Genomic DNA, 10247 nt, shown 5'->3' on the forward strand with positions numbered 1-10247 from the left:
TACAAATCAATTAGAAAACAGGTATCAAAACACAGAAGTAAGTCCTTACTACTAATTATTACCTTCACTGAATAGATTGAATTCTCCATTAAAAGATGTAGAGTGGCTGAAATGAACATTGGAAACTGTACAAATGTATAAAATTCAAACAACATGCTGCTGAATGACCAATGGATCAATGAAACAATTAAAAAGGAAATTCAAAATATTTCTGGAGACAAATGAAAATGAAAACACAACATACCAAAACTTATGGGTTATAGCAAAATCAGTTATAAGAGGGAAGTTTATAGGAAAAAACACCTTCATCAAAAAGTAGAAAGATCTCAATTAAACAATCTATTGTTGCACCTCAGGGAATGAGAAGAACAACAACAAATGACTCAGAATTTGTGGGGGGAAAAAAGTTGTAATAAATACTAGATCAGAAATAAACAAAATAGTGACTAAAAGCTAAAAACAAAAAAATCAATGAAGAGTTTGTTTTTTGAAAAGATAAAATTAACAAACCTTTAGCTGGACAGACTAAGGAAAAAGAGAGATGACTAAATACATACAATCAGAGATTAGATAAAGGAGACATCAAAACTGATACCAGATAAATACAAAGTATCATCATAGAGTGTTAGGAACAACTTTATGTCAACAAACTGAATGAATACATTCCTGGACATATACAACATACTAAGACTGAATCATGAGATAACAGAAACCATGAATAGAGTAATGACAAGTAATGAGACTGAATTTCTGATGAAAGTCTCCCATGAAAGAAGAGCCCAGGACCTGATGTCTTCACTGCTGAATTCTACCAAACATTTAAAGAGGAACTAACACCAATTATTCTCAAAGTATTTGAAAAAACTGATATGGAAGAAATTATTCCATATTTACTTTAGGAGACTAGAATTATCCTGATATCAAAACCAAACAAGAAAAAATACATTAGAGAAAAAAAAAAACAAAAAACAAAAAACAAAACAAAACAAAAAAAACAGCAGGCCACTCTTCCAGAAGCACGTAAATGCAAATATCTTGAACCAAAATACTAGCAAACTGAATTCAAGAGAACTTCAAACGTATCATTCACCATGGTCAAGTACCATTTACCACAGGAATGCAACGGCGGTTCAAATCAATAAAAATGATGCATCACAAAGAAAGAAAGAGAGAGAGAGAGAGAGAGAAAGAAGAAAGAAAAGAAAAAGAAAGAAAAGAAAGAAAAGAAAGAAAGAAAGAAAGAAAGAAAAGAAAGAAAAGAAAAGAAAAGAAAAGAAAAGAAAGAAAGAAGAAAGAAAGAAAGAGGGAAGGAAGGAAGGAGGGAAGGAAGGAAGGACAGATGGACGGAAGGAAGGAAGGAAGGAAAGAAAAAGAAAGATAGACAAAAAAGGTATGATCATCTAAATAGATGCAGAAAAATCATTTGATGAAATCCAACATTATTTCATTAAAAGGAAAACCTAAAGAAACTAGGCATGGAAGAAAAACACTTCAACACCATAAAGGCCATTTATGACATACCCACAGCTAACATCATACTGACTAGGGAAAATTGAAATTTTTTTTCCTAAAACCTAGAAAAGACAAGAATACCAACTTTCTCTATTCAATGTAGTACAGGAAGTTGTAGTCCTAGCAATTAAACAAAAGAAAAAAATAAAGTGTATCCAAATGGGAATAAAGGAAGTCAAATTGTCTTTGTTTCTACATATATAACATCACATATAGAAAACTCTAAAGACTCCATGAAAAAATTGTTAGAACTAATAAAAAATTTCAATAAAATCAAAGGCTACAAAATCAACATGCCAACATCAGCAGCATTTCTATATGCCAACAGTAAACTATCTGAAAATAAAATAATAAAAACAATCTCTTTTACAATAGCAAATAAAAATAAAATATGTAGGAATAAACTTAAGGAGAGGAAAGATCTCTAAAATAAAAACTCTAAAACATTGATTAGAAAATTGGAGTTGACACTCATCAGTGGAAGGTCCATGGACAGAAATGAAATGTTCATGGATTGAAAGAATTAATATTGTTAAAATGTACAAAGTACCCAAAGCAATCTACAGATTCAATGCAATGCCTATCAAAATAGCAATGACGTTCTTCATGGAATTTTATTTTAAATCCTAAAATTTTTGTAGAATCACAAAAGCCCCTGAACAGCCAAAGTAAGCTTGAATTAACAGAGCAAAGCTGAAGGTATTACATTATCTAACTTAAAACATATCACAGAGTAATGGTAACCAAAACAACATGGCACTGGCATAATAACATACCTGTAGACTAATGAAACAGAATACAGAAACCAAAAATAAATCCATATATTTATAGAAAAATTATCAACAAAGGGACCAAAAACATTAGGAAAAGGATGGTCTCTTCAATGCACAGTGCTGGGGAAACTGGATTTCCACATGCAGAAGAATGGAAATAGGTACTTATCGTTCCCAATTATAAAAATCAATTAAAAACCAATGAAAGACTTAATTGTAAGACTTGAAACTTTGAAATTTCTAAAAGAAAACATAGGAGAAACTCTTCATGATGTTGGACTGGGGAGAGTGTTTGAATAAAACATCAAAAGTACAGTCAATGAAAGCAAAATTAGACATGAGAATTATATGAAATGAAAAAGCCATGGAATAGCAAAGGAAATCATCAAGACTGAAGAGACAACCTACAGAATGGGAGCAAATGTTCGTAAACTATGTATCTGACTAGTGGTTAATATTCAGAATATAAAGAAATTCAAATCAATAGCAAAATAACAAATAATTCAATTTAAAATTGGGCAAATATATGAATAAACATTTTGGAAAAAAATACATACAAATGGCCAACAAGTGTCTACAAAAAATGCTCACCATCACCAATCATCACGGAAGGGCAAATCAAATTCACAATGAAATATCACATCACCCCAGTTAAAATGGTTGCTATAAAAAAGAAATAAACAAATCTTTGTGAGGATGTGGAGAAAGGAGAACTTTTATACACTGTTGGTGAGAATGTAAATTAGTACATCCACTATGAAAATCAGCACGTGGGTTCCACAAAATTTAAAAATAGAAGTACCAATACTTCTGGCTGTATATTCAAAAGTAATGAAATCGGTATGCCAAAAAGAATCTGCACTCCAAGTTTATTGCAGCATTATTCACAATAGCCAAGATATGGAGTAAACATATGTGTCCATCAGTGAATGAATGAATAAAATAAATGTGATATATATACACAATGGAGTTGTAACTAGCTAGCCTGAAAATATGAAACCCTATGACTTGCAATAACATAGATGAACCTAAAGGACATATTAAGTTAAATATGGCACAGAAGACAAATACCACATGATCACACTCATATGTGGAATCTGAAAAAACCCGATCTCATAGAAGTGAACAGTAGAAAAGTGGTTTCCTAAGGCTGAGGAGATTATTCAAGGAAGGATATAAGGAGAGGCTGGTGAAAGTGTAGAAAGTCATAGTTAGATAGGAGGGGTAAGTTCTGGTATTCTCTTAAAAAGTAGAGTGACTCGTCAATAATAATGTACTGTATACTTCAAAATAGCTAGAAGAGAGAATTTGGAATGTTCTCATTGCAAACAAATGAGAAGTGTTTGAGGTGATAAATATGCTAATTATAATGATTTAATCATTACACAAAGCATGCAGTTATCTAAATATTACACTGTATCCCATAAATATATATAATTATTATGTATCAATTCAAAACAAAATAAAAAAATTAATAATTTACTTAAGGTGTGCAATGACCAACAAGTAATGTACAATGTACTTTCTATCTATAGAAGTTCTGATTCTGCACTTATCAATTTGCATATTAAAATCTATCTTCCCAGGTACTCCTGCTAACTGGGTAAGTATAATCATTTAAGATAATTTAACAGTTTATGTATCTCATTCTCAATTGATAAAATGGAAAAATGACTTTGATGAACTTAGTTAATGTGAATCTGTTCTCAAAACATGGTCTATTGTTAGTATGTTAATACATGCAGAGAGAGGGAAAAAACTGAGATAGAAAAGCTGAGAACCATATGCATAAAGTCCTAGAAGAAGTCTTGTCAAACTGTCTTTGATCATAAACTTTTCACATAGTATTAGAAAGATATTCCTTCAGTATGAAGTACACTTGAAATATGACAGGTACAAGAGGTGAAATCCAGACTAGAAGCACTACTGGAGGTCACAACAGGGGACAATGCCTTTGGAGAGTAGGCTGTGAATAGAAGTGGCTCATTCCAAGTCAGATGACCAATGAGTGGGACCTAAAGTACTGATCAATCATTTTGAAAGGTCCCATTTTTGCTATATTGTTCCTGGTGACATTTTGCCTTAACTACACGATGGAGACTTTAGGAGGAAGCTGCTTTCACTACTTCTTTTTTATTTTTTTAATTACTATGAGGATTAAAACATTTCCGTCCAATTACCACTTCTTTTTGCCACCTGAGCACAGTCAGCAGTCAGCATAAAAAGTGATAATGGGAAGATAATGTCTAACCAGGTCACATTTTGCTTCAAAGAAACACAACACATACAAAATGCATGGTTTTTGTTTTTTTTTTTTTTTTTTTTCTGACCTTGGCTTTCATTTCCCTGTAACACTTGACATAGAATTTAACAGACATTGATATCAGTCATAGAAGAAGAGAAAGCAGTGACAAATATATGGATATTACTGGAAAAGGCCTATGTTGGACTAAGAGTTTTGGATTCTAATACTTCATTAGTTAATCTCTCTCTCTCTCTGAGTGATCATGCATGGCCTGTCTCATTCTCACTGTCAGATAAAGTCTATTTTATTTGATAAGTGAAATTATTTAAAGATAAAGGGGTGATTTAAAACTATTATGAGGCAAGGTGTGGTGACTGAGGCAGGTGGATCACCTGAGGTCGGGAGTTCAAGACCAGCCTAACTAACATGGAGAAACCCCATCTCTACAAGAAAAAAAAAAAAAAAAGGAAAAAAGAAAATAGCCTGGTGTGGTGGCACATGCCTGTAATCCCAGCTACTCACGAGGCTAAGGCAGGAGAATCGCTTGAACCTGGGGGGCAGAGGTTGCGGTGAGCCAAGATTGTGCCACTGCACTCCAGCCTGGGTGACAAACAAGAACAAAACTCTGTCTCAAAAAAACAAAAAAAGAAAGGAAGGAAGGGAGGGAGGGAGGGAGGGAGGAAGGAAGGAAGGAAGGAAGGAAGGTAGGAAGGAACAATTATGAAAGAATAATTAGGATATTTTACATTGCTGTTGTAATTCCAGACAACAATGAGATCAACACAGAAGGAAATTAGTAGACCATTTTTATAACTCCTAGACTGGAATGACTACTTTATGTATATCATAGAATAGGATACTCACAAAAACACTTCAAAGTGAGTTTTGGCTCCATTTTGCAGATGTGAAAAATAGAGGTCCTGAAAGTTGGATTAACTTGCCTCAGATAACTTAGCTACTAAGTGAGGCATCAGGATTTGAAGCTAGACATGCATCTGCACTAGATCACAACTTCATTGTCAGCTTTTCTAAATATGAAAAAGACTGAGGAACAGAGAATAGTTTTTAAACATTATATGAACAAAAGAGAGACCAAAGACGATGACTTATACTAAAAAATTTTGTTAGATATTATGCAGTAAAAATGTTCCTTTACCAAGTAATTTTCAGAAATCCTGAGTTAAAGAAGTAAATCAAATGTTGTTTTTTTTGTTTTGTTTTGTTTTGTTTTTGCTTTAGGATTTCTTGTAACTTTTAATATGAAAGGTATGTTTCTGAGACCACACAGAGGATGTGGCATTTTTCAACATTTTTGAGTATACGGCTTCTTATAAAATTAACTTTCTATTGAATATCCATTGGAAAACACATATACAGGAGGAAAATTTATTTCAGATAATCTTTGGTACTTGTACTGAATGAGGGTAATCTGCATTAATTTCAGAAATCTAGAAATATTATAGCCCTAGGGATTGGATCTCAAGATGATAACAGATTAGAATAAATATTGAAAAATCTATATACTATTAACAGACTTCTGAACTTCCTCTTTTTTCTAGATTTTTGACATAGAAGGAGACATGAATCTGATGCTGTCTTTAGGGACATCACAATCTAATTCAATGATTTGCAATTAAGAGAGTCAAATTATATCTAAATCACCTCCAGACTCTCTTCCAAACTCCACATCCTATTATTTATGAAGTGCCAAACTCTTTACATGTATTAACTCATTTCATTCTGCAGTAACTCCAAGAGGATGGTACTTACATTGTCTCTTTTTCACAAATGAGTAACGGAAATTAATTTGACCAACATTCTGTAATTCCAATGTGGGGGTACCAGACTTTAAACTCAGGTCTGTAACTTTGCATTTGAACATTTGATCAAGAACATTCAGGCATTCATACTAATGGGGATTTCTGGTGGTAGGTAAATCATAGAAATAATTAGTTCCAATTAAAACATTCTGTCTCAGATTGTATGTGAGAGATATCCAGGAAATGACATTTCTACAAAGCACCTGAGGAGATTCTGATACTGATGGCTCACTGAATACATGTGATTTTCCTTATTGTATTCCTTAAGCAAAAATCATAATTTGATTCTGTAATATAATTTAACTTTTATATTTTTAAATAAATAGCTACTTAAGCTTTAAAAGCAGAAATACTTAAGCAGCCCTACTGTTTTCAAAATGATATCATAATGACAAAGACCGGTCTGTTCAATGTCCTTTTATCTATTAATTATCAGTAAAGAGCCTTAAATTATGACTTGTATGTAATAGTTAAAAGACCACTAAGAAGTTATGTGACTCTCAGCAAGTCACCTATCCTGTCTGAAATTCCATTTTCTGATCAAATAAAGAGCCAATAGTTCAATTTTTTTGTCACAGTTCATTTTTATTAATAGAAAATAAACACTTATTCCAGTTTCAAAGTTGTTATGCTTGAATTGCAAATTTAAATAAAACAAATTTTAAATAATCACTTAATAATCCTGCTTTGACTAAGGCAATGAAATGTGGATTTAAAAAATAAATATTCAGCACCATTTGCTCATAGATCTTTCTGAATTTGTTCTTAAAGTTTCTGGAACTTTCCTGTCTGTAAAGTATAAGAACTACTGAGCTACATCGGAAAGCCTCCCTGGGACAGGCACTGGGGAGGTAAGCAGTCATCATAAAGGAATCACTGTACATTCAGCATGGTGACTTGACTACAAAACAATCCCTTCCCCTCTATGATAGCTCAAGAAAGACATGCTTCTAAGCACTGAGGTATGGGGAGTCTCAGACTGTTGTTTGCTATTAGAATTGGTCTTCTTAGCTAATAACAGTAAATCTCTGGCACAGATGCTATTGGTCCTTTATGTCCTGTGATTTGAGGAAATTTTGTAAATAGTTTGGATTTGGTTCAATTTATTCAGAAATCAAACATGTTAAATTAGGTTTGCTACTCTGGCAGAGTAAGGGTATGCTTACTTAGTATCCTTATAATATATATATATATGTAATGTGTAGGTAAATCATAGTCTTAAATCATACATAGAATACCATATTATTTAAGCCAATATCTATTTTAACAAAATGTTCATAATTAAACACAGCTAATGAAACTAAATCCAAAGGTATGACACAGAGGATTCAGCTCTGTTGCTTAAAGAAATTTTAAAAAGTATGTACCCATAAAGCTATTCAAGAACAGGAAGGAGGTGCCTTTCTCCTCATTCTTACTGTAGAATTCTTGTTGGAGTTGGGCCAGAAATGAGCAGTTCTAAATAGTTTAGAGGAGTCCAAAATCTTAAAAATCTTTTATGCAAAAAAAGTCTTTCTGCATCAGTGAATGTTAGCACTCATCAGAGTTTCATAATAACACAAAACAAAAGCCCAGTCCATACATTTGATCAGATGTGAAAGTAATGGGTGGAGGACTATTATGTCAGTCTTAGAGTTCCTGCTGGCTTCTTCCTATATACTGTTCACCAATTTGAGTGAAGTGGACTTTGTGAGAGAATAGTGTTTGAAGGCCAGGATCTCTTTTGAGCATCTCTTCCTAAGTGGAATACACAACAGATAAGGGAGTAGGCGAGGTAATACAGGGAAGCTACTCTTTCCAGCTCAGAAGGAGTTGAAGAAGCCCATATATACATTCAAGAAGCCCATGGGATCCTCTAGCTGTGGATCGCGGCTAATGTAGACCACAGCAGCATTTTCCCGTACAGCTCCAAAAACCCTGGGTAGGGGTTCACAGGATCCAAGGTCCATAGATAAAATGAATGGGGATAGTCACAGAGGCAAGAACTCCCACACAGCGCCTTCTGAACTAGTTCCTCTAATGATGTACCCTAAGAGACTATCAATGACTAAGTTCCTGTCATCATTGAGGATCCCTGCCCACATGTCCCACAGCTCACTCTCAGAGGGCCGAGTATAGGGCCCAAAGACTGGGGTGAGACCTCGAGAGAATATAAAGTTCACCAGCTGCGTGAGGATGGGTGGCAGCACACCTCATCTGTGAGTAGCTTTTGGAGGAGTGGACGGCGAGTCTCAGGAAAGATACCTTCATTCGATAGACAGAGACTCTTCATGGTAAGCCGACCAGACAGATTATGCTTGTGCCTGTAGAGCAGTTCCTGAGCAACAGTATCTCCATAGTCATGAGACTAAAGGTTGATCCTGCCGTTCTGGAGCTCCAGATGCCCCAAAGCGCTTCCACGATGCTGGCCTGCTCAAATATGGAAGAGTGATGTGGTCTCCGTTTGTCACTGAAGCCAAAGTCTGAGAAATCAAGGACAATCACTCGATAAGACCTCAAGGTCAAACTTCCCAAATGTTGTACCAATCGTAGCCGGCTGTTGGAAAGCCCTGTAAACGCCCAACTATCTCCGGACTTCCAAGTACGCCCACAAAATCTTGGTAGAAGATACACAGCCCGTTGTAAGTGAACAACTTTCCTGAAGACTTCTATGAGTGAAGGGCAGGGGATAGCTGAAGAGGTAGGATGTGCAGGTACGCAGCAAGGAGGGTCAGGGCCAACAGCCCCACCTGGACCGGCCACTACCTCATCCTGATTGGAGTAAGACCTGGGCTACAGGACCCCATGTTTGGGAGAAACAGGTTGTGCAATAATTCCATTTTAAAAATCGTTTTCTATCAGGTGTTTTGTTAGTTTTGTCTTATATGCTTTATTTGTGTTTGACCTAATTCATACTCTTCTTGTAACAAAAACAGGTGATGCAACTCTTTTCTTATTTCACAGTAGATAGAACTGATGCATAGAACCACAAGTGGTTTGGCAAGATGATAGGCAATAAGTAGCTAAGCTGTAATTCCAGCTGTAACACCTATTTTCTGAAAATTGCCATATAGATTTTACTTATTCAAGAAACTAATGACCCCTTTAGTTGTATAATTCTTCTATATTCAAGGTGTTAGAACACTATCTTAAAGCTATGAGAGTTCATATAACTTCTGACAACTGACTCATATATTTGCAGGACATTTTAGATGGAGAAAATCTGGCTCAGCGTTGCATAGAAAATCTGGAAGAAATTTTGCTTTGCATTTCATACACTTTGACAGTTATAATTGGTAGAAATAATAATGAGGATAATGGCATTCTTCAGCTTGACTTGTTAACTACCTATTTCCTGCCTGTAACCTTAGCAAAGAGAAAGGTCTACAGAAGGGCTTCATTGTTATAATATTAGACTTCTCTAATTTCCCTTTGACCTCTTTGAATCAGGCTTCTTATCTGGGAATCTGACCAAAACTGTTCATCTCACTATTTTTGATCTGCTCTAGGTACAGGAAAAGTGCTACATTTTCAAATTCATTATTTTAGCTCTTTTAAATTGTTTCTGATACCAAGGCAAAGGAGATTATATTTCCAAACAGAGGATACAACAACACTCATGATACGACTATGTACAATCTCAGAGATGATTAGAGTAATAAGGTCTCAGTATGCATTCCTACCTTATTATGGAATCATTGAGCTAGAAAGACCGTCAGAGATCTGACAGTTCAATATACTAATTTTACAAGTAGTGGAAAAGGGAAAGAAGAAAAAAATTAGGGAGGAAAAGTTGAGGGAGAGAAAGAAAGAGAGTAAAAAGAAAAGAAAAAAGGGAAGAGGAAAAGCAAGAAAAAGTAGGAAAACATTTGATTGGGATAAATATCTGCTAGGCATTGTATTAGATGCATTATTTAT

General features: G+C 34.6%; 1 pseudogene; it reads right to left on the reverse strand.

Annotated features, from left to right (window-relative positions):
* Nucleotides 1-8152: 8152 nt before the first annotated feature.
* LOC117086311 lies at nucleotides 8153-9100 on the reverse strand (annotated as a pseudogene).
* Between the last annotated feature and the right edge of the window lie 1147 nt (nucleotides 9101-10247).

The sequence above is a fragment of the Trachypithecus francoisi genome, unplaced genomic scaffold, assembly GCF_009764315.1.
Source record: "Trachypithecus francoisi isolate TF-2019V2 unplaced genomic scaffold, Tfra_2.0 Lachesis_group1, whole genome shotgun sequence".
Classification (NCBI taxonomy): domain Eukaryota; kingdom Metazoa; phylum Chordata; class Mammalia; order Primates; family Cercopithecidae; genus Trachypithecus; species Trachypithecus francoisi.